This window comes from Corvus kubaryi, unplaced genomic scaffold (assembly GCF_017639235.1).
Source record: "Corvus kubaryi isolate FWS band 111438036 unplaced genomic scaffold, C.kubaryi_AGA036_p1.0 37398, whole genome shotgun sequence".
Classification (NCBI taxonomy): Eukaryota; Metazoa; Chordata; class Aves; order Passeriformes; family Corvidae; genus Corvus; species Corvus kubaryi.
In genome coordinates this window covers 12,293,974-12,319,633 of record NW_024581137.1, presented here as the reverse complement: position 1 = coordinate 12,319,633, position 25,660 = coordinate 12,293,974, and the positions used below count along the sequence as shown (strand labels likewise).

The following is a 25,660-nucleotide window of genomic DNA, read 5'->3' as shown; positions in this document are numbered from 1 at the left end:
CAACTATTTTTTAGTCGCATTGCTCAAGATTAAGTAGGGTGAGAAAGAAAAAGAGCTAATCGAGCCCTAATTGTCAACATTAAAGATAGTTTTCTTCAAGACTCAGGAGACAGATGTAGCTCAACTCAATTGCCCCTGTATAGGCAACCAACAGACATGTCCCATGATCACTGGGACATTGGCACAAGGCTGGCAGATATTATATAAAGGTATGGGACACCCAGGCCAAATGACCAGCAAATGAAACCCAGATGTGGTGCCCTGGGAACATATCAAACAGCACATACACACCTACAGGTGAACAAATGAGTCAGAGCTGGCCATCCCCCACCTGCCTATAACCAGGCAATGTGGGCAAAGAATTTATCCCCTCAGGTCCCAGAGGGGTCTTAAAGAAAGTGCCCATTGGTACCTATCAAGTTACTTGAGCACATTTAACAGGTTTAAATTCAAACTGCCAAATTATAGGTCAACGTAGGAGATCATGTTTCAGTAGTTTCTAAAGTTGCTTTCCACTCTGTATGAAAGAGTTACAGTGTGAATGAGAGAGGTACCAAAAAACACCTCTGGCAAACTATTCCACATGTAGGTGAATGCCAGTTCCAAAAAAATTCAGGTGCTTTGTACAGCATGGAACATGGTCAAGGGACCCAACTGAGAAAACTTTCCCTAAGCATGTCCTAGCCCTGCAGCTGGGGCAACTGCTCTGCATGCCTGCATTTCTTTTGGTGACAGTGACCATTCTAACTACTCTGAGATAAAAACTACCATTGGCATGAGATTTCATTTTCTTCTGGCTGAAAAAGAAAAGAAAAAAGGAAAAAAAGTGACTCATTTCTTAAAAAATAAGTCTGAAGCATTTTTAAGAGAGAAAAATGGAAATATATAAATTCATCCTCATGAAACTTAAGTTGTTCTCAGCTTTGTACTCAATAGTCAAAAACCATAATCCAAAAAACAAAGAAAATTGTTCGCAGAACCCTATTAAATGTAGATTAAATTAAATTAAATCAGCTTCTGATTTAACTAAATTGGATGAATTTTCTAAAAATGGAAATGAAACAAAGAAAGCAGAAATTTGACCACAATTACAGGAAAGCTATTGGTGGTAAACATGGCTTCCAAAGATGTTTGGGAATCAGATATCTACAAAGTTTCGTATTCAAATCTATGCCAGAGCAACAAGCTCTGACCTTGATAAGACTCACTTAAGATCCTATCTGTTCAAGACAGTCTTTTAAATACAAAGGTGAGAAAGAACAGAAGCAGAAAGCGGAAGAAACAACCCTACATATTTGATTGAGTAGGCCGCCCTCCAAATGTTGGCAGTTCTCTGTACACTCACAAAGAAATTTACACAAAAACATGCAAGTAGGAGGCCTCATGTTGACTTTTGTGGGGAAAAGCGTGCATAACAATAGACAACAGGATCTGCTAGTATACAGTGCTGTCAGCAGACATTGCCAGCTCAGAGGAGGTATTTCTTACAGTGACAGAGCACACATTTGCATGTTTCAAACATCTGTAAGTGTATCTATTTTACATACAACACAAGATTTGTACTTCAAGACACTCTGGCAGACTAAAGCAGATGTTCCAGTAAAAGGATATTTATCCAAATTACATTTTCGAGTATCCTGCTACACTTTTGCCTAACACCATTTATACAGCAACCATGACTAAATTTATATAGCAGTTATTCTACACAAGCATGTCAGGCATTCTGCACATAGGTGACCAAAAACATCGATGCATTAAAGCAGATTTCCTGCCTAGCTGCCATTGGATGGGACAAGACAAAAATAAAACCATGGGCCTCTTGTAAACTTTAATCATCATATTAACACCCAGGAGAAAAGCTCTGGGTGATCCCAATCTTGTTTAAGAGTGTTCAGCTGTAGATACTTACAGGATGTTCTGCCCTTGCTGATTGCTCATTATCCAAAATTAGCTCTCAGAGCAGTCTTTGGCATAGCGTCTGGCAAAGTGGAAACTGGACCTGTTTTCAAGAGCTTTTGACATTCTCAGGACCTCCGCTCTTCCAGGAATGCATGCCTTCACTGAGCAGGACATTACACAACTTTCTGCAGGGAGAAGTCAAGAGAGTTGTTACCCAACGTCGAAACAAATCCCTGGAACAGTGGGGCAATGTCAATTTTGCCGCTTTCCTGATATACTCACCAGATTATTTGGGGTTTAGCTCCAGTTTAATGGCTTACAACAGGTTCCAGTTCTACATTAGGACCAATTGGTCTTGGACACAATAGTTCCAATCCTAGAGGCTTTTTGAAAGCAAAATCTTGGTGATATTCTTCTAGTATTCAGATAAAGTGAAACACTTCTGCTTTCCTCAAAATATATACCTGATGTAAAAACCTACCCTCTTGCTGAAAAGCTTAGATTATGAAACTACCCACAAAAGGTAAGTACACATGCCTACAAAAACAACAGCTCTTCAGTCAAGGCAGAGAAGAAAACATATGTCTTTTATATATATAAAACCTCTTTAGTGCATCTTCTATAAATTATTTTAACTGGTAATTCAAATTCCTGTTAAGGTCAGGCTTACAGTTACTAAGCTCTGAAAGCCTATAAAAACAAATTACATTTTGAGGCTCCTTTCAAACTTTTCCTTAAACAAAAGGAGGTTACAGTAGCTGCTGACTTGATTCTAGTAAGATGATGTGCTGATGTAGTTTATTGGCTGTAACCCTTTTCAATAATTTTTGTGGTAACTTTGAGCTGATAAGATGCTGGCGGGGTTTTTTTCCTTACAGGAAAATCATTTTTTTGCCACCACCCAAGATATATCACAAATTTTCTCATCAAAAGAGGTATGATTATTTTGTGTCAATTCTTGTTTTGCTATTGTAAAAACATTTACATTTGTGTGCTTTTCATTTATTGCTATATCATAGTAAAGCACTTGATTTACATATGTTATATACACAGTGCATGCTACATGTAACAAAATGAAACCTGAACCAAAACTGAACACAAAAGAACAGCAAATAGACCAGAATAATAAAGTTAAAACCAACATTTCTCACCTTTTTAAGATGAAGACCTGGTTTTCTAGGTGAAATATTTCAATTCTTTCACAGAACAGTTTTTTGTGATTTCTCATGAAAGTTTCCTGTAGAATGCTGTGCTTCCATTGGCTTTGTGATAGGGGTGGAAATGTGCTCACTTTGAGTACTCAAAAAAAAAACATCACATCCACTCCTTTCACTTTTTAATTATTTCTGCTTCTTGCCACCCCATATCATTTTTTTTTTTTTTTTAACTTTGTGGTAACCATTACTTGGTCTGGCTGCATTTTTCCATATGAAAATTTCTTCTAATGCAGCCATTATGTAAATAAACATGTCTACAGTATACTTCGCTATGTTACAAAAGGAAGCTTTAAAACATATGCTTCTTATAACTCTTATAAAAATTAATGAAACACTCATTCTTATACAGTGGGTTTAGCTTAACTTTGAAAAACTATGTGAAAACACTAAACTAAAATAAATGAGATTGCTGTTAATGTAAAATATCCATTTGAAATGCTTTGGTATTTAAATTTAGCTCATTCAGCCTCTGGCGTATGAGCTTGGAGGAAAGCCAGTTTCTCTTAAAAGTAACAGCGAATCCCGAACTATGGAAAGAGGGCTTCGGCGGATCGATGCCACGTTTATCCCACAGGGTCCCTCGTGGACACGCTCAGGCAGCGCTCTCGTAGCACCCACGCGGGCTCACGATCTCAGCTTCGCAGGTGGTGGCGAGCAGCCGCTCACACCCACAGGCTGTGCACGAACCGGAGACAGAGAGGCGAGAGGGGCTCTCTGCCTGCAATTCCGAGGCGTTTAATGGCAACAGCCCGAAGGGAACAGAGGCGTGAAGAACCCAAAACCGAACGCCTGCGCCGGTTTTGTCCCGAGAGCTCCCAAAGGCGGGCAGAGCATCCAAAAGCAATAGTCTGAGGGCTAGGGGGCAGAGGCAAGGTTGAGTGACATAACAGGGGCCAATGGGAAAAGGGATGGGAGGGGGAGAGAGCCAGTGACCAGCAGAATCTAGACAAAGGAAGAACTTTTTAGCACAGTGTTGTAGAGAGAGACCACTTTTAGGGCAGCTTGGGGGGTGTAAAGTGGACTTAGCCACTGCAACAGAGAACAGACCATTTTGGGCTAAAGCTGTGCTTTTTGTGCATCAACTGTCTTTTTTTGTGAGTGAGGGGAAAAAACTTAAACATTAAAATCGTGGTGTGGGAATGCCAACAAAAAGATTCATGTTTTTCCAGTTGATTCTGTCTGGCATTTCCCAAATCCTGATAATTTCTCCCATGGAAGGTGCAGTCTCCACTAAAATAGCTCTAATTAAGAACAGTGATTCCATACTGGTGCTGGTCCCAGCCTGTGGTCATGGCAGCAAGGAGCCTGAGGCAGAGCCATCGCAGCTGTGCCCACATGACCACACCCATCGCTCATGAGCTACATGCACACAGGGCTGTTCATCCAAAACACAGAGGTGATGAGTCCCAGTGGCACCACGAGGTGGTTGGTTTGCGGTCTCCCAGGCCCTGTTGAGCCAGGCCAAGCAGGCAGGGAAGGGGAGTTTGGTTTGGGGACCAGGCATCAATCCTGCTCACAGTGGGTCTGTCTCCCTTGGCAAAATGGGGAAACTGATGTGGGTGTCATGGACACATGATGGGGTGTCTCAAGAAATGCCACTGCCATTCCACATTTTGGACTGGACTTGAAGATCTGCAACAGCTCTGCATGGGACTTGCCTCTAGAGACAAGTTGAAAATACTATGGCAACTGCGCAGGTGATGGAGAAGCCATAGCAATTCATTCTAGACAAAACCAGAGAGAGAATGCCTGGCTCCCTAGTGCTAGCACTAGACAGAAGAAAGCCCTCTCATGTTTCTAAGTGAGCAGCACTCTCCACCGAGAGTCTTTGAGGCCATGTCTTTGTGGTGACTTGTCCAGCAATCCTGCTGCACCGAGCCTGCGCTCCACCAGAGTGGGCATTGCTCAAAAGAAAGGATACCTCACAACTCAGCACAGAGGTCATATCTCTGGGTGAAGCATCCTGTACAGCATCTGTCAGAGACACTCACTTCAGTAATGCATTTTTCTCCACTTGTACAAAAAAGTCAGAATAAGCAACCGATTTGTTATCCAGCAATTGCTGAAGGACCAGGTACATAGGGAAGAGTTCAGGACAAAGCACAGGAAAGAGGAGCAGAGTGGCACAGTTCAACTTTCCCCACAGAGGGCAGATCTCTGATTTTTGGCTCACAAATAAGACAGGAAGCGATGATGCCTGATCAAAGGGCAGTTTGAACCATGTACAGCTTCCACTGAGAGCAGCCCACAGCTGGCCGGCCTCTTCCAGGATCAGATCAATATTTGGCACACGCCAGTACTGTTTGCTTTCAACTTGAGTCATTAAGAAAGACAAAAGTTTTTCAGGTCATATAGACGACTCCTCCCAGAAGGAAGAGTGGAAAACATGAGTATTTGCCAAATTGAGGGATATAAAAGTGATATAATATTGCACTTGTTTTACAAACATTACACAATCTTATTAGGAACAGCATTAGCCCACTTAGAAACAGCATTCTACATAAATGTTCAGGCAACTTTATTCTTGACCAGCCTGTTGCTACCTAGGACCCTTCTCAAATCAATCAAACTCTCCTGTAATGGAAATATTTCATAGCAAAAATTGTCATACCTTGTAAAAAAGGAAATCCATTTCACTGCCGGATATATCAATGAATTAAAAAATCATTTATTTGACAAGAAGACATTTTTTTTCCAGGTGGCTGGGATTTTGGGGGGAGGAGTGGCAGAGGTTAATGTTATAAGATTAGAACCACTGTTTGCAACTCACCTTTTGAATGATGTATTATGGTATCCGATGAAGCAAATCTACTTTGGCTTTCATCAGTTTCTCTTTTAGTACTAACAGCAGCAGGGATGAAACTCTGAATTTTTGTGTAGAAAAATATCAACAAATGAAAAAAACCAATTCTAGCTTGCACATTTTTTCCCTACTATTTTTGTTGGCATTTTTCCTCCAAAGGGCCAGAAATACCCAAGAACCTTCCTCCAAAAGGCCAGAAATACCCAAGAACCAACTTGGGGATGGGACAGCTTCTCCCCACCTATGTATCAGACACAGAGGGATACGGATAACTTGTGTTCTGAAAACCAGTTTCTTACTAGTGGTTGTGGAGACAGGTTACATCTCCCCTTGTGGCAGCACGGCTCTGGAAGCATGGAGATGGGAAGGTAGGAGGAGTCTGGCTGGTAGAGGCATGCTGAAACCCAGGTCCAGATCTTAGACAACAAGAAGTCGAACAAACCCAAGTTAGCAGTTCAAAAAATACCTGAGACATCAAACAAGTGCCATGCAGGCATGGCTACTGCAGAAGTGAGGTACAGAATGACCTGGGAAGGGCAGCCTCTGTAATTCGCCCTGACTTGTTGCAAGCACTGGCAGAGGAGAAAAAATGTGCTTCAGGATAAATAATATTTAGCCTTTCTTTCAGCAAAAGAAGGCAGATAGTCCTGTGGAAGGTTTGAAGCTGCTGTCAAAGTGCACAGATCATCTACCTGGGATTTGCCTAACTTTTCCCAGCTCCTTTCATGATAAGGCTAAAGGGAAAAGGCTGCATATATATGGTTACCTCTGCTGGTGGGGACTTACCCAGCCTGTTGCTCATCTTCCTGGTGTTCTTCAGAAGGAACAGGATGGCAGACATGTGCCAGGCCAGGTGGGTAAGGATAACACACCCACTGCAGGCAGCGGCTAATGGGAAGCAGGCCGAGGTTCACATGGGAGGGGAGCAGGACTGCCAGACAAGTCCCAGTTCCTCCAACATCCCACATATCAGATAACAAAGTCCTGCTTCAGTGCTGGGCACAAAGAGGAGTGCAGGGAACCAGGCACGGAGGCCAAGTCTGCAAAACCCCTCCTGCCTGGGGACAATGATGCAGCTACAAGTCATTTACAAATGGTACAGGGGCAAATCTCCCTGAAGTATCAGTCCCACAACTAGCTTATCATGTAGCATCTTCTTAATCTAGGGCTCCCCTGCTTCCAGTTTTCCCCACATGCATCCTTCTCCCTGCTTGCATCCCAGCAGATCCTGTGCACGCACAGAGTTTGTCCCATCTCAGCAAGAGCATGCCGTCAGTTCAGTGTCTGCATCAAGGGCAGCCTGGCATCTGACAGGCTCTCCTCCAGCCCTGACACTGCCTGCCTCGCCCATGCTGGAGGCCTTGGAGGTGTCAAGTACAATACCCCACAGGTAGCTGGGAGACCCAAGCAGAAAATGAGCTGCTCTAATAACAGGAAAATAAAAAGCTCAGTATGTTCAAATATATACAAATAAGACTGGACCCAGCCCTAAGCAATGACAGCTTTTGGCTGGGGGCCTGTCTTGCTGAGAGCTTCACTGAGAGGAGCATTCCTGAGTGCCTTAGAAATGAGAAGGCTGACATAAAAGTCTCATCTCTTTGATGGAGAAGCAAAACTGAGTGGTAAAAGGCCGGGTTGAATGGGGCTCTGAGCCACCTGGTCTAGAAGAAGGTGTCCCTGCCCATGGTAGCGGGGGTTGGATCTAAGTGATCTGCAAGGTCCCTTCCAACCCAAACCATTCTGTGATTCTATGAAAAACTCTCCCACAGGCCTTGCATGGTGATGTAGAAATGTTTTTTCCATTACCTAGCAAAGGTTGCCTGAAGCCCCATTCAATGCATGTGGGCATATCTCTGAAAAAAGAGTGCAGAGCAGTGATTTGTGTCCTCTCTGGCTGGCAGAGAAGGACAAGGGAAGCAAGACCAGCACAAATCCTGACATTTTACATGTATGAAGTTAAGGACAAGTAGGGTGGATGTGAAATACTATCAAAAATTTCATGTCAATGCATGAAAATAATTTGACATATAAAGTTATTTTTGACCTATAAAATGATATGTTCTCATTAATTCCTTCCTAAAAGCCTACATTTTCTTACACCTTTTTTTCAGTAACAACTGAAATTCACATATCTGCTCCCACAATGGAAGTTTCAATAAGACCTTTTTTACTGGCTTTTCTTTAAACCTTATGTAGCCCCATAACTGGAGAGTTAATTCAGGTGAAAACTGTGACAAAACTAAGTATTATGGAGAAGTACTTTCTACAGAAAGAGATCATTTAAATTTGGCTCCTCCATGGATACAGAAAAAGCAAGAAATTCTGCAGAACATCCTCTCACAGTTCTTTGTTCTCCCTAACATTTCTAATTTTCATTCACTCATAAGGTTAAAAAAGCAATTTGCGGGAAGAAAAAAAGCCAAAACAACAAACCACATGCACACATACAAATTCACCCAAAAAAACGATTGTGAAACTCAGACTTCTCCCATATAACATAAAGAATGCAATATTTTTCCAGCAAAACTCTCCCTGGAGGTGAAAGGAGGGCAGGATTGCCCCCCAGTCATGGCACAGCAATCCACCCTACATTTAATACTTGCTGGATCTCTCCCCATTCCCTTCAGGACCTCAGTTCTTTGGTGGTCTTCTGTTTTGACATCTGCTTACCCTTATCTCTAATCAGTTTTGCTGATAGACATTTCCCCTGAGAGTGGAGACACTGCCTAATAGATTTTTTTTAAACCAACTGCTACTTAGTAGTCATGAAATTATCTTTGTGGCCTGCAAGGGTGAGAGACACTGTTCCTAACATTCCAATGCAGACAGCTAAGTCTCACTCAACTTTATCTGATTTGCTCTATTTTGCTCTTTATACTCTCATAGCATAATGACATAATGACCACAATATGTTTTTGTTAAACCTGAAATTAGGCACAATATCCCAAGGCACCAAATGATCAGGGAATGCATTGTAAGTAATTGTTAAATAACATGGTAATTTACTACAGCTTGTATCAACAATTACAGTCTGCCAGAGCAAGGAATTAAACTTGCAACATGCAAAGAAGCAGCTTACAGTGTGTTGATGCAAAATCCTTCAGAAAAAAGCATCACACATCAAAGTGCAAGATTTTATAGAAAGAGAAATGGGTGAAGTGAAATGTTTTGCCCTCAGCTGATACAAGTGCTTACTAGAATATGTAGCAGCCCACATTTTGCTCTGATGATTATGCAAAAGATGGTGCCTCTCCAAGAGATATAAATGCCATAGCACCCCATAACAAAGCATGAGTTCTTGTTATTTGGCAAGAGTACACTGAATTTCCAGCTAAGCAGGTGTTGTCCATGACAGGCAAAATATCAAACAAAAAGTGGTCCCAAGACCTTCCAATGTCTTAGAAACCAAAACGTTAGCAGAGTACTAGAAAGTGTATCGTGAAAAAGTTGGTGTAGATTATTGTACAAGATGTTTGAGAAAATCCCTGACAGACTTCTTGTTGTTGATTTTAATAAAGGAAAACAAACTACACACACATGAGGAACTGAGTCCTAGGTGATTTCAATTCTAACTTTCAGTGGGAGTGGGATAGTAAGGAATGTCTGCATCTGGGCTTTTAAATTATAGTCTTTCTTTAAAAAAATCGATTTTTTTTCTGGGTCTACCAAATGTAATTTTTATTGAATTTCCTTCTTCTCGTTTGTTTTTTATTCTATTTCTGTGAAAACAAAGAGCACACACTTGCAAAAACATGTCTGAGTCCAGACGGTCAGTGCAGGAAATTCCTGCAGTTCTGGTGAGAACTGTGACTGGAGGAACAAGGGGGGCACATACTCAGCACCTCTGCTAAAGGATGAGCTATAACATGAATACAAGAGACACCTGGCTGTTTTGGAGCTGCTCTGCCATCCATGAGCATGCAGCCCGGTCTGCCTGCCAGCTGGCAAGAGCTCAGGTGTGGTGATGTGGGTTTTTATCCGATGGTCCAGGTGAATACAAAAGTACTGTGTTGGAAGGGGAACATCCTAGCAAATGTATGTGTGGAGCAAGGCTTCAAAGCCTGAAGTGAGGCTTTGAAGCAGCACTGATGCAGGAATCCATAGGAATCTGGAGCCCCCAGTTCCAGTGCTTCAGTATAACTTTTTACTAAAGAGTAGTGCAAGTCTAAAAGCTGTTTATAAATTCATGTATCTTATATATTCTTAGCTCAAGCAAAGTGCAATGTGGACCCACACAGCATCCCCCACATGACTCAGGCTGCTCCTTTCCCTGGAATGGGTAATGACTCTATGCCTTGCTAACTATGGTTTATAAGCTTGGGTGATTTAAGTAAGTAAATACAGCAAAGCCAGGAATGCAAAGTCTGTGCTAGACATTCGTGTTCTGATGGCTCCTCATCTCTGGGCCTTATCTACAGTCTTACCCCAAGCAGCTGGCAAGCACCGTCTCCAAAGTGCTGATGTCTCTGTGCAGTTGTGGATAGGGAAATAATATCAGATCTGCTCCCTGGGAAAAGGCTATGCAGAGCCCCAAATCATGCAGCCAGTTTTCTTGTCACTCCTTGCAAAGCAATGATCTCATCCTCGCTGCCTCCAAATTTTCTATCTCCAATGTAGGAGAGGGAGGCAGCAAGGGACAAGAGCAGAGGGAGAAGGAGGCTAAGAAAAGAAAGATCCCATTGTTAGAGTGCTCTTATTTGTGTGAGTATTTGCCAAGACAACAAGATTGGGTCTGATGACATGAACTCAAGGGTCAGTGGGGAGCTGTGCAAGAATGCCTGAACTCCTTGTGCTCATGATCCTTAGGAAAAAAGCAACTTCCAGATGTGAGCAAGCCTTCCTGCAGCCATCCAGTCCCCTAAGTATATCAGATTATACAGCCTGAAGACGCCTGCACCCATTTGCATGGCTGAGCAATTGCAATATTTGCCTTGGAGGGAGAACTGCGTCAAAATCCTAGATCAAACCACCAAAGCACTTCAGGTGTGTTGGTAATGAATTAAATTAAACTTCAGGAGCACGGTCATAAAAGACAGGATAAATCAAGGATCCACCCGTAAGACAAGATTCGGAATGAACTGCAAAAGGCCAGGGCTGTGGTGTCTGTCTTGCATGAACTCTATGAAGAGATCAAGACTCTCTCTGTGTGTCTAAAAGCAAACCAAGACTGAAAATATTAAGGTACTAACACCTGTTGTCAAAAAGTTACCAAAAAAATGTCATGTGCAAGCCCAGTGTCAGGCATGAGTATCTCTCTTCTATGCCATCACCATTTAGGAGGGGATTTATTCTGAATCCAGGTCAATTCACACCCACTGAGGACATACTCACTCCACATCCATCCAGTTGGTTCTCACCAAAAGCTGCCAGGGAATCTTTGTGCTGAGGGGCTGATAGGATGCACTAATAGAACAGATACAGCGCCTGAAAAAGCCAATATCACAGTTGCACCCAGGAGGGAAAACCCAGCACTTATTCCAACTAAGGTGGCTGCATACTGGGTTCAGAGTGGATTGCTGACACTTACTCACCAAGTTTAAAACAACTCTGAAACTTACAGAGTCTCAGAATCACTTGTCTGTTCACAGTTGGCAGTGGGGTGCATCTGCCTTGCTGTGACTGCGGCAGATGGAGACCAGTTCTCCACTCAGAGAGGCCACTTTAAACCTCACCTTGTCGTCTGGAGAATGATTCACCTCGTGTTTAGCATGGGCAGTACAGATTAATTGCCCAAGCCTTAGCCAAAAAGCAAAAAACCGTCTGCACATAAGCATAATTTAGTAAAGGGGAAAAGTGTTAGATTCTTTGTTTGTTCCTGGGTTGTTGGGTTTTTCTGTAATTAAGCATTTTTTTCACAAGCCGCTTTTGCAGCAGGTGTCTGTGAGTCTGCAGTGGATAAGCAGCTGTGGGTCCAAGCCGCCACCTTTCCGCTCAGCCCAACACTGCCTCGTTTTCTAAGCTCCCTCCTTTCCGAGGGCATGATTAAATGAGTGCTTTTGAAGGCAGTAAGCGCTTGCTAATTCGGGGTTTGTCTGGTAATACTCCGATGGGTCTGAATTTCCAGCATCTGTGGAGCCAAACTGACGGTTAACTTGTATTCCCAATTTTCCGCTCCTCCTCTGCAACTTTTTCCAGAGACTGCTTCTCGCTGACATCTCCCCCCCCCTCGCCCCTGCCTTTCTTTTTTTTAAATCGACCTGGTCTTTGTTGTACTAATTAGATTGTGTCTGCCTGAGGGACCCAGAGAGCAGCCCCAACGGAGCACAGCCTGGAAAGACAGGACACATAATCCCTGTTATCAAGGGGGCTGTCATTTGGCATGTAGATCAACTAATTCTTTCAATACCATGGGAGCAATTGTACATCTTAATATTGATTTTCCCCCCAAGATATGATCTCCTGCATTCCTACATCAGTCTCGCTTGCCCTGGCTAAAAGGCTGCATTTATTACAAGGCAACACAACGGGTGCACACACCCCTGCCAGCTTTTTGGATTTACAAATGAGAAGGTGCTTTGCGGGAGGGTAAGAGAGCGAGCAAACACTGACGAGGCAAGTTAACATAACAACTTCAGGAAGCAACTGGGAATAAACCAAACCTGCTGCACTTTCACTTTGCATTATGAAGTAATTAATTCAGAGCTGACTGACATCAAAGGCTGAAGGCCAGTCATGGGAAGGGGCATTAGCAATAAATCATGTGCTAAAAGCAGTAATGCTTTGAGTCAAGCCACGTTGCTACCGTTCAGCAACCAGCCTGTTAAATAAGTTTCTGCTTGTTTCTCTTGTTCTTCCTTTCCACCCACCTCAGTATTAATTTCAAGAGATGCTATTCATGTTTTGTGCTCCATACAAAACGCCTATAGCTAATTGCAAAAAGGAAAAACACAACAATGGGCTGACCTTCACCTGAGGTATCAAAATGCTTTAAATGCTAATCAACAAATAAACTTGCCCAGACACAGACCCCCCTTCCCGCCCCTTTATCATGATACCTCTTTCAAGGATGGCCATTGGTAACTGGATTCTCAAAATATTTATTTCTGTCAGTCTGGAAGACTTTTTTTCTTTGTGCACCAGAAACTTTCTTAGCTCTAGGTGTTCTACATTACCTTTCTAGAAATGTATGTCACTAGACAGCCTATGTTCAACTGCTTGTATATAACCTTTATTTTGCACCAAACTAGATTCATATCATGACTCGTAAAAAAGCAGGTTTCAATGATATAATTAATTTTTTTCTATTCTGCCAAATTTACCTTAGAACCAAAAAGGAAAGAAATAATTTCCAAGCAAAGGAAGAGGGAAAAATTCCTGTAGTGACACCATCTAAGTAGCTCTCCTGACTTAGACCAGCTGAGGACTATTGCAGCTTTAACAAACAGCTTGCAGAGCCTGATGTTGGCACCTGTTAATACCATCCGCAGAGCTGAATGTATTTTATTGCCAGACAGGAAACTTTATCCACAGCACTGGGATCAGGTCCTTCTCTTCCAAAAAGTGTCATAGGATCTCTCACTTCCTCCTGGACAGTCACCAGAGCCAGGAAAAATAGGACCTGGGTCCAGTGTCTCAGCTGAAAGCAGTCCTCCAGCAGTGCAGAGCTTCCTGTAGAGCCTGTACAGCTCTGCCAGCATCAAAGACAAATACACAGCGCGGTTTGAGGACCACTCTCCAAGGGCTCCCTCTTGCCTCAGTTACCTCCTCTCCCCTCCCTATAAGCCTTTCCATTCCTGCTTCCCAAGTGCCTGGCTTTTCCAGCTAAGTGTTGGCCTTTTTCTTCCAGACTGCAAAGATCCAAACGTCTAAATTATATTCAACATGTGATCAACACATGGACCTCTATAAAAAGATATATATGACAAAAAAAATCACCGACATTTCTACTTGTGTGATGCAGAAGGGTGATAAATCAAGAAAACCCTTTTTGTCCACCATCATGGTCCACAGATACCCACAAAAGACAGCTTCATAAAACAGTATAATTCCTTCAAAAATCAATTCTGGGCTGGATCCTCAATGGGGAAAGAAAAATCTTGGCAAATGAGATTTAAAAGTACCTAACTCACCTGTCTCTTCTGGTTAGAAGTGTGGTGGGAGTACGGTCCTGTTCTGAAACATGTGAGGTCTCCCTGCATCTGTGGCAGTGCATGGGAGCGTTAGCAATTCAACATTAGAGCACAACAGATACACAGGGCGAAATAGAGGTCCCCAAAGAACTTTCAAAAGCAAGGCAAGAGCCAGAAGCAATACTGATGGAAGAGGGAGAGGTTAGATGTGCTAGATAGTGCAGCTGGAGAAGAAATGGAGAAAGAAAGTGAGAAAGGTCAAGAAAAGTGAGAGCTTGTACTGTCTTCCCATAGCATTACCTCTGAGATCTTTGGTGTTGTTGGCTCCTTCCCCTGTCCCAAGCCACAGAAAACAGCATTGACAATAAACAACTTCCACCAACTGTTAATTTCTCCCTGTTGCCTGAGCAGAAGGATGGAAAATACTTTATATATCATAGCAGAAACTCAATAACAATACTGAATGAAAGGCGTCATTTTCGGAAGGGATTTTAGGCAAATGCACTGTGACTGAAGAGCGCTCTTAATCAGGGGCTTACATTTCACCCAGGAGGGACAAGAAAAGGCAACGTAATGGAAGAGGGACCTTCTTGTCCTTTTTCAATGCAAAGACACAGCCTCATTCATTACAGATTCCAAAAAGGAGATGGAAATTCATAGACATTACTGATGGATCAAAGTGCATGGGGTTTTCTGGGAGCCAGTGCCTTCAGAAATTGTAGCCATTGCAAACACTAGGACAAAAGAGAACTGACTTTTGAAAGTTTGCATCTTGCAGTTAATTTTTTTGGTGTTTAATATACAGAAAGTATTGACTGAAATGGTTCTTAATGCCAGGGATGTGTGCACTTTTGAAAACTCTGGTGTTTATTATGATGGGTTGACTTCTCCATTTTCCTCAGCTGGGGCATGAATAGGTTGTCTATCCTCTAACCAGATATTTACTGCCATGAAACCTGTGACAATTGAACATCTCTGAACATTTTATTTCCTGATGTCCAATGATTTTAAAAACTGTTTTTGGGGCTGAGGTAGCCATACACAAAGACTATACCATGAGACTCCATGTACCGTTTCTCTTTTGGGATTTGGGCTTAAATGGGTTTTGCATAAGGAAGCACAACAGCAGCTGAGGAAGATTTTCAAGTTCCTTCTTGTTTTATTTTGGAAACTTATTCCATGCAGACGTTTAGGGATATTTTCAAAAAAAAATTTCAAAATGCCCAAAATCTCTGTGAAACTCGAGAATCTGTTGTTACAACAGCAGGATCTTGCTCTGCCTTTACTTTGGGTCTCAAGCCTGCCCAATTTGTGCATAGTCAGAGAGTCTCTGCAGCACAAGGCAGAGGTGTCCACCTATTTGGAGGCTCCACATAGTGCAGGGACTTTCATTCCAGTCCTGGAAGCAATGATGTTTCTGCAGGTGCAATGCCGTGCCTGACTAATCAGGGCTTGTAAGAGGAGGATGAATTATTTTCATCTCCCAGTGTGGTAAAGGGTCACTTGGGGACCTTTGCATTGCACTCCACAGGAGTGCACAGATACACCCAAAGTTTCTTTGGGAGAGCTCTTCTCCCCACCACAGCACCTGGAGCCCAGAGCTGGGCAAAGTGCCAGGGAAGGTTCCTGGAGAGCTGCAGGGGAAGACAGCTCTGCATTACGCCTGCCAAGTCTGCGGTCCTCGTGCAGCTCTGCCAAGGAGGGAAAACCTGAGGAAATAGGTAACGGCACATTCTTGAGCATCGTCTTTCCCCTCCTGGGCTTGCACCTACCATGGCCCAGTGCCACGCAGCCATCTGGGGTGGGGGAAAACTGCACTGCACCTTTTGTGGAACTGTGTGCCTTAATGCCCTCCTTTCCATTTGCCACAACCCAGTTTTCTGTTCCATACCTCAGTGATGGAGCCAGACCCAGTTAAACCCCAGAAGTCTCTGCTACCTACCAGGTAACCAAGCCTAAATGCAAACTTATCAAAATTTCTTCAATAATGAAAAATAAAAAGAAAAATTCTACCAGCTGCCTACAGCCACTAGGCCAGAAAAACCAATTTCACACCATGTGGGGAAAAGGACACACGCAGCTCCACTCTGTGGAGGGCTCCAGAGCTTATCTCCTGCTGGGAGGAAGGTCTGGGATGTATTCTGTCATCCGTCCTGCAGCAGAGGAATGCAATTGGCAAGGGGCAGCTGCTATCAAGCCCAACACATTCAGCAAATTCTTTGGCACTTGTCACCCACCCAATGGCTTTTCCTGGTCTTAACAGCCCTGTTGGCAGGGACCAGAGGAACAGGGGGAGCACCAGGCAGAGCTGGCCAGCACCATTTTCTCAGGTTGGCAGCCAGCACTAATGCAGGGTGTCTCTTTGGAAGGTGTTCCCCTGATAGGGCCCACCACTCAGGCCAGGGTGGCAGAGAAGATACTGGCCCAGATTAGAAACCATAACCTCTCTTTTCTTCCTTCTCCTTTTACATGGGCCATCTACTTGGGTATGTTGGGTATGTTATTTGGAAAAACAAATATCCCGTGCACCCTGAATTACTGCCAGGACAAGTGAAATAAACCCAACAGAAATCTAAGGCCAGAGTAAGGCTCAGAGGCAGACAACTTCAGGCACTCTCCTAGTCACAGTGGTAAAGCTAGGTTTACTACAAACCTGTTCAAGTTTCACTGGAAATTTTTGTGGGAGGTTTCTTGTGTTCCAATGGATTTCTTCCAAGAGAATATCTATTTCTAGCCAAATTTTCAGTTTTGGGAGTAGAAGAAGGGTGAAGATGAATACACACAGATATCTATAAGCAACATCTTTTTTTCCCATCCAAACTTCCCTCACAGGAATGATACAAACCACCCAAGAGATCAAGCTGAACAGCTCCCAAGAGGTGTCTGAAAGATTATTCCCCTAATGCAAGACAGCATTTGCACCAGATCAGGCATATTGAGTATCTTACTCCTGGTCTTCTCTTCCAGACATGCTAGAGCACAAAAAAAAAACCCCACTCACCTTGCATAAAAATTTTTTAGATGTTTCCTACATTTTCCACTAGAGAGAAACTCTCAGCAGAAGGAAGAAAAAATTATTTGATATTGCAGTTGTTTTTGTCTTTGACAACAGGAGTATTTCAGTGCAGATGACATGACAACACAGCTTTGAATGGGAAAACAAGGATTATATGAAATAGAATTCAGATAAGTTAAAAGGAATTAAGTCTGTAAAAATATTTAGCAATGGAGTGGTGGAAAGGAAAAGTCCCATAGCACCCAGGGAGTTTCACAAAATACCTAGGAATTCTCTGGAAAAAACCAAAACAAACCAAGGAAAACACCAAAAAACCCCATCAGTCACCCTTAAGATACAACTATACTTTTCCTGGCAATTGCTAAAGGTCCCATATCACAAAGCAAAATGCAAACATAACAGAGACACCTTCCAAATCACCATCTGAAGGCAAACAGTGCTTGACAGGGAAGGAATACAAGGCTGTATTTTCTCAGATCCCAGTTATGTCAGACAGCTCTAGATCAGGTCCACCTAACAAATTGCCATGTCAAAAAAAAATCCTCTACAACTGTTTCTTCTTAACAACCCCGCTACTTTCCCTTCCTGACCATAGGAAATAGACTAGAAAAGCTGGGATCTCCAGTCATCGTTTTGTCATCTCACTAGTGTGTGTAGCCACATCACAAAGGTTTTGAAAATGGAGGAGCAATCTAATAGCTCAGGATTTATAGGTGTAAGTAGGATAGTTTTTCTGGAATCCCTTTCATTGAAAAAGTTCATTCATATTCATTTAATCAGGCTGTTATACATATACTCTGATTTCCATGCACAAGGCCAAAAAAGCTGGCAGCCCTGTGCATTCCGATTGCCAAAGAACTAACCACCAAGTAACAGTCTGCTATTTAAGATCCCTGACTTTTTTTCATCACAAAATTTTATTTTCATCTGTCTTGCAAAACTTCAGGACAAGGTTTCCATGACAGATGTCTGAGGCTAAGCACATGTTTGCTGAAAACTCCCATCAAGGTGGTCCTTGCTCCTCCTGAGAACATTACAGAGAAGAAGTATGTTGTGTAAGTTGTACTTCTGCATGTACAGTGCAGCTTTAAGGCCTGAAAGCTTTCAAGAAGCAGCTTGAAATTTTGGTAGAAGAAAACTTCAAACAGTGTTTGCAAACAGTGTATTATGTGAGGTAAGAGTTGAAATGAAGAAAACCAAGGCAGGATCAAGTGGCATCCATGGCAGGGACTCACAAGAGTAAGGCTTGCAGATTAGGGTGGAAAGAGGTGGGATGTGATGAAGAGTGGCAGAGAAGTAGCTGGACTCAGTTGTGGAAGTGATAGAGTTAGGAGAAGGAAATGGAGTTCTCAAACTTTGGAGTGCCAAGGAAAAAAGATAGGAGGAATTGCAGGGGAGGAGTAATAAATGTATCAAGGAGGGATGAAGGGCTGTGCACTAACAGCATTCTCCAGGAATTCATGCTGAGGAAGGAGAGACATGCAGGCTTCGTAAAAGAAGGATCTGAAGTTTGCAGATTCAGTATTTTGTCAAGCTAGATAAGCTAGAGCTGTTCCTCTTGAAAGAGGATGGTACTGAGGGAGGAGCTCAGCAGTCTGATTGGATTCAAGAGCATTAATGTTGTGAAAACAGTAAGCTCAGGAGTTCAATGGAAACATTATTAAGCTTATTTCTTAAAACGTGAGATTTGCATACCATTTCAAATGTTGAACAGACAACTTCCAAGCTCTTCAATCCATATTCCTGGGTGTGAGCATTCAGTGATAAACTCATCACTCCTGGAGACCTACTTGGTTTTGTGCCTAACAAATTACTCATACAGCAACACGTTAATCCTCCCACACAGAAAAAAAAAATGCTGCTCCTCTGCATACTCAGAGCATGCCCAAATTACCTATCCTGGTCAGTTGTAAAAGCATAATTCAGGATTTTATGCCTAAATTTGCTAGATTATTATTACCAGCACAGGGTGCATGCTTTTTCTTATACCTATCAGATCAAAACTACCCCCAATAAAAAAATAAAGAACACAAGTGACACCGAGTTATACCCTGAGAGACACTACATCATCTTGGTCTGGTGTACATCAGTGGATTTTGATTCTTTCACGTGCTATATCCGGAGTTTAAGTGAGGGAGTGATTTTAACATACCCAAGCTCTAAGTGTCAGACATCTGAAACAGATTAATGATGTCTGCATAAAACTGCCCCTGATAAAATGCTGCAGTTCGGACCCCATCTCCAGTCTGATTACAGGACTAAACCAATCTTCTCTCTTTAAATTCAAGCTTAAGCTTCCATTGTTTATCCTATTCTTAGCAAAGAAAAAGCTGAATAAACTTATAAACTAGAGCTAAACTCTTCACTCTCTCTTGACTGCCTGAGGGTTGAGAGGAAATAAAAGCAGAAAAACCCCTCCTCGTTTCTGCCACAAAAGCTCAAAAGACTGCTCTTAGATCACACTGAAGCTCACAGAAAGTAAATAATCATCTTGTGGGATGTTGAACACCCACAAGATGCTGCCCTGTAGGCATTATGGCTTTTCATGATTATTCCTTCAAGATGCAAAAATTTTTCTGAAGACATGGTGTTTATCTGAGTCCCGTATTTAACCCTGATTCTCCCACTGACCTGGGGAGTGACATGGGAAGGTCATTTTGCTACTCTGTGCCTTTGTCTTGCTTCAAAGTCCCCACCTTCTGCGTTTGGCTCTCACCTTGCTTGCACACTGCCTAGGAAAACCTCGACTGCAACCTACACATTCAAGGGTAACTAAATTACAATTAGTCACCCTTGTGCTAGTGGGGTAAATCCAGATAGTCATTACTTCATTACTCATTCCTATTTATTTAGCTAAGGTAGTGTAAAGCCTATTTTTAAAATAAAGTAATAAAAATGTTGACAGAGGGCTGCTGCTTTTGGAAGAAAAAAATGATCAGGACTTTCCCAGACTGAAAATGGTTTAGGGCACTACTCTCATCCATCACTTTGTACGGCTCTGTGATAACTCTCCTTAAAATTGCAAGTCATTCTCTATCAACATACATGGACAGCTCTCTAGCAGGACACAAATGAAAACGGGCACAAAGCTGCTTATTGGTAAATAAATCAAAGAAGAGAAATTGGGAGAAGGAAACAACACAAAGCTCTTTGTCAGGATAGGAGAGATTTATGTGAGAGATTCGCTGATGCTTCAGGCCACTGGTGCCATTTTCCAGGGTATGAATGGGTGGATCTTTTGCATACGGTTTGCTGGGTTGACTTAAGTAAGTCTTGACAACTCTCTTTCCCTGGGGACTAGACTAAAAGTATTGTTTAGAAATCTAATATATGGTTTATTTACTCAATTTGTGCTGAGCACTACAGTTCCTTCAGGCCAGCTTCAGCAGTCCATTACTCCATTAATGCTCCATTACTGAAATTAGTGCTGTAATTGGAAGGAGGGAGGATGATGGGGAAGGGGACACTTTTTAAAGGAGCAGGTCCCGCTTAATCCCATCACAGAAGAAAGCACTAGAAAAAACTCAACTGCTCTCTCCCAAGCCCTTCCCTTAGGAAAACGGTATTGAAGAGAAACTTCTCTCTGGTGGCTGACATGCAATAGCTGTGCAGCAAAAAGACAGGTCTGAGGAACTCACCACCAGGCCTCCCTTCAAATGAGAGGACACAATGACAACAACAAGAAGCCTTCACACAGAGCTGCTCTGTGACAGAAATCAGCAGACACTTAGGTTTCACCCTAAGCTTCTGGTCCCTCACACAGATTTGGCAGTGCTAGTGGGACCACTGGTGCAGTCTTTCCTCTCACCGTCCCCTGCACTGTCAAACTGCAACCCACTGTTTCACAAGCCTGGGGAGAGGAAAAAGGAGGGACACGCTGCTAAGAAAGGTGGCTTAACCATGGGGATGGGGCACAGAGCTGAGTTTGGTTCCCACCACAGGCCCTCCTTGAAGACGTGGAAGATGACTGTGTTTGGGGTGACAGACTCCTTTCGCTGCTTTGCTTTACTCATCCATTCCCCAAAATATTTTGCAGCATGAAGGAATTCAGGACCTGTGTATGAATATTTACTAATTATTCAACTTAACTAAAAAAAAGAAATTTTATGGATGTTGTATCAAAGAATTTTGTATCTCCATACAATCACATAGCTTGCAATAATTTTCAATATTAATTGTAAGCTAGTTACTGAGTAACAAATACCCTGTACAGTTATTCTGGATAACTGAAATATATGTTGCAAATATACATATTTATTGGTTTAGTTAAATAGAAGACCTGTCAGAAGTCTAGCAGTAAGGTAATACAATAGCCCTAGAGAGGTCATCTGTTAAAAGAGATTAAAGAATTTATAATAAGAAAAAATGCCACTGCTTTTAGCTGGGATGCTGCTGATTCCATCTTCCAGCCTGTGACAGGATTTGCTTCATCAAGGCTGAACTGGAAAGTACCAAAGGAAACTAAAGAATTGAAAGACTTTTCGCTATGGGCGTGAGACCTGTGAGGACAGGCACTACTCCTGAATTTGTTCATGAGGAGCAGGCTGACACAGCGACAGACTTTCCTGGAGTGGTCAAAATAGTAAAATAGCTATTACAGCATAGTAGGACCTACGGTAAAGTTCATACCATATTCTTCTCTTCTCACATTTGGTTTTGTTCTTCCTATTGCACAGAATCAACAAGACTCTGGACTAGATGTTTAATTGCTGGGATAAGCCACTGCTCTAAAAATCTACCTAAAAAGAAATTAACCTATTCACAAAAAAAAAAAACAATGTAAAAAGAAATACCAGCAAACCATGCATCTTACATGCTTATGAAAAAGAAAGTTAGCTCTCTTCTTTTCAGACCTCTGTGTTTTGAGGAAAGCACTGCACTCCTTGAAGAAGTAAGGAAAGACACTAGTCCTTTAGGCTATCATACTGATCAAGGTGCCTTGTCCCTAAACCTCTCTGAGGCCAAGCCACATGGGCAGGCTAAGAGTTTGTTGCCCCTTCCTTGTCCAAAATCTGAGCCGCAGGTGAAAATTAAGAGAGTGAAGGAGAGATGCATCCTCAAGAGTCGGCAGATAAACTGTGGGGATGGCTGGAAGGCTCTTTGCAGGATACATGTGCCCTCCATGTCCCAGGCTTCTGGGACAATGGGTTGTTGTCTCCCTGGGCATCTGGCAGCGTCTCAGAGACCTGTGTGTCTCTGATAGCTGCCAGCAAGTAGTCAGGCACCAAGTCTTTGGCTGAGAAATACATCAACATTCAACAGAATGCTAAATATACTCGTGTTGGTGAATGCCACTGAAAGAGGACTTTTTCAGAAAGTTGCAGATGGACATTTCAGGATGGAGATGGACAGAATACAGTGGAAATAACAATTAAAAAATAATAAAACCTTGATTCTCCATCTTTCTAACTTTCAAGCTACCCTGGATTTCTCAACAAGGGCTTCAAGAGGAGAGAGAAAACTGGGAGGGACAGGAGAATGCCCCTCAAGAATTAAATCCCAATTAACACACCATCAGTGATGAAGGATACATTTTACATGGTCGATTAAAAGACTCCTCCCTATTGATCTTTGCAGCTAATCATTGTCCTACCCCTGCTTAGGGAGTGCAGACACAAACCAGTGATCTAAATTTATTGAGACTCCTGACAATCAATAGGTCAGACTCACGGAGAGCATTACACAGAAAGCATCTCCCTTGACTCATCATGGGCCAGCAAGACCCAGGTCTCCAGCAGGTTCCTAAAGCCATTCCCCTCTCTGCTCGGATGGTTCATGCAAGGCCAGAGCTGCTCTGTGTATGCTCCTTGTCAAAGTCCAGACAAACAGCCCGTGACAAAACAATAGCCGCAGTGATCCCTCTCGCCTTTCACTGGGCATCATGGCTTGAGAGCTGGATACCTGGAGGCAGCAGACAGCCTGCCACATGAGCCCTGCAGTTTTGATTTAAACAAAACAAAAGTGAGTAGCTGTAATTTCACAGATGGGAGCAATTCATTAGCTGGGAAAAGATGTGGTCGCTCTAATCTGGAGTGACCGGGGAGCTTTTGATGCAAATAGCCATTTGCAGCTGCCTCTCACCAGGTCAGTGTTAGGCAATAGACTGAGATGGAGAAATCAAACCGTATAATAATTGAGAGCCTGCAACAGAGCAACAGCATTGCCAGGCAATGTTTCTGGGCCCTGCCATGGGCCCAGGTGATCTGCCACTTCTGGATTTTATAGTACGTGATAACGGAGGATCACACACTCCATTTAATCACCCAGATGACTGGTGTTCATATGACTGCAATTGAAGGGTCAGAACTGAAATCCCTGCAAGTCACAGAGGTGAGTACACAGACTGTCCAGGACTGAGACAGCAGACAGGCGAAAACAAGGTTAAAAAAAAAAAAAAAGCCTTGTCACATTTTAATCAGTTACATTTGAGCTTGAGTGCCTTACACAAGGCTGATGGCACAAACCAGCCTTTCCTTGTCCTGCAGTTACACTACAGCAAAGCGTGTTCTCTGTAGCACTGGTCAGTATGGGTAACCAAAGGGAGAAGAGTGTTTTTGGTCCAGAAGGACCTTCTCTGGTTGGTAAATATCAGAGAAAACGAGGAAATGTGGGGAAGCAGCTGTAAAGGGGAACTACCTACAGCAAGGCCTAGTATCAAGGATAGTGGTACTGAGCATGGAAGGAAGCACGTACTGATTTCTGTGCATGGTAGTGTGGATGGCTTTGGTCTGGGTTAAGCCTTCAAAAGAGAAGGCTCAGCCTGGGATCCACAGGAGTTTGGGATTTCAACACATGGACATCACAAGGAGCATTTCCACCTTTGACATAAAGCAAGGATGGCCCCAGTAACCTTCTCGGAAAAACAGACTCTTACCCTCTACAGCTAAGTTAGCTGAGTTAGGTCAAAACTCAGGTCACAGCAGGACTGGTCCCAAAAGAAAACCGTTGAAATCTCTTGCTGACTGCAGCAAGCTTTGTGGAGAGTTAAAGGGGCACTCATTAAAGGGGCACAAATAATCCAGCAATACGCTCGTGTGCTCAGGGTGAGAGAGGAGAGATAGGAGGGATGGAAGTGGCAGGTGGTGACCTAGGCACTGTGGTGCTCTCTGTTTTTCTGCAATTATAAACACCACCTGCTATGAAAGTTTCTACAATAATTAGGCACAGCCCCAGCACAGACCCTTTAGAAGGTGCACACGCAAACTGGTCAATAAAACCACCTCGATATTCCTCTTTCAAGTAGAAGTGCTGTTTGTGGGATAAATGAAGGAAACAGGGATATTTGTCTCCTCAGTAATCTCCAAGAGCAAGTGATGAGGAATGTGGGAGACATGGTAGTCTGGTAAGAAAATGCATAGTGGAAGACTTAAAGAGAGAAGAAGAAGAACTCCAAGCAGGTTACACATTGTTCCCTTTCTCACCCAACAGACAAAGGCATCACCACTATTGTTACATAATATATTCCTAACCTGTCCTCTGGTGAAGTGGCATCCCACAACAAACATCTTTGGGAACAAGCATACAGGCAGAAATTGTTAAAAACTGGATAATGGGCAGAGTAATTTTAATTTAGATTACTGAATGATGCAAGAAAACCGCCTGTGGGAGAGGTCCTTAGAGAAAATGGCAAATATTTATATTACATAGCATTATTACACTTTTACTGTGAGCTAACCCTATTACAGTATTGTGTATGGACACAGAAGATGGTACTTCTGTGGTGTCCCTCCCAGTAAGGGCCCCAGCCATGGGGTTTACTGTGCTCTGTGTCACAGCCCACAAAGGCTGCTTAACGCACTTCCTTGCAAGTAGATTTTTTTATGACTTTACCAGATTAGAGGAATGGGGAGGAGCAGGATTTTCATTAACTTATTCTTTAATGTGAGGTCCTTTAACATGAGCTCCAAATGAGATGTGAAATCCTTGCCCCAGACGTCCCAGCTAGAGCTCTGTTGCGGGACTGGAAAAGTACTGCCAACACCAATGGGGCAAGGTGTCATGACTACCCAGATCACTTGTACTGACTTATCCTCCAGCATAACACCTTGGAGCACAAATCTGAGCATGGCTGTGGGGCGCAACCCCCAGCCTGCATTTGGAAAAGTGACAGAAGTTAGTTCTTCACTGTGCTGGATTGCTGGGAGACTGGAAATGTCTTCCATGGGCTCTGGAGCAACGGACAACAGCAGAGGTTCAGGGCTGAAGCAACATTGCTGGGGTTTTGTTGGAAGCAATAAATGTCAGAGAAACAGAAAGGAACAAAAGCAAAGGAAGACAAGAGGGCAAGAAAAATATGATTAGCCAGGTTCAGGTAATACCTCAAGAAAGAATATTGTCCAGCCACTATCACATAGGGGCTTCATACCATGAACAAGAATCTCATAGCAACTGATCCCTCTTTCCCTCAGGGCAGTAGGGCTTGGCCAACACAAATTAAATTGCATCATCTTTCCCCTCTCCAAAGAAAATAGCTTACAAGCACCCTAAGCACTATTGTATTTGATGCAAAAGGTGTGATAGAGATACCAAGCAAGGTGTTCAATAGCAAGATGCAAACAAACCAGAAGCAGCCAGAAAAGCCACATCAAAGCAAGTGCTTTAACAGAGACCTCAAGGTGCCCAAAACTTGCTTTGGCACTGAGTGATTGCAATATCT

At 42.9% G+C, this 25,660-nt stretch overlaps 1 long non-coding RNA gene across 3 annotated transcripts in view; it reads right to left on the bottom strand.

The window, feature by feature from the left end:
• The window catches only part of LOC121671825, a 67,548-nt gene that overhangs the window by 27,324 nt on the left and 14,564 nt on the right, over positions 1-25,660 (bottom strand). Inside the window, exons 1-2 of one of the 3 annotated variants that reach the window (XR_006018634.1) lie at positions 2,182-9,527; positions 1,910-2,084 (exon numbers count right to left, since the gene is read on the bottom strand). This is a non-coding gene — a long non-coding RNA (uncharacterized LOC121671825). Of the gene's footprint in view, positions 1-1,909; positions 9,528-25,660 lie in introns of those variants that run through there. The other 2 variants (XR_006018632.1, XR_006018631.1) reach the window with 2 other exon arrangements.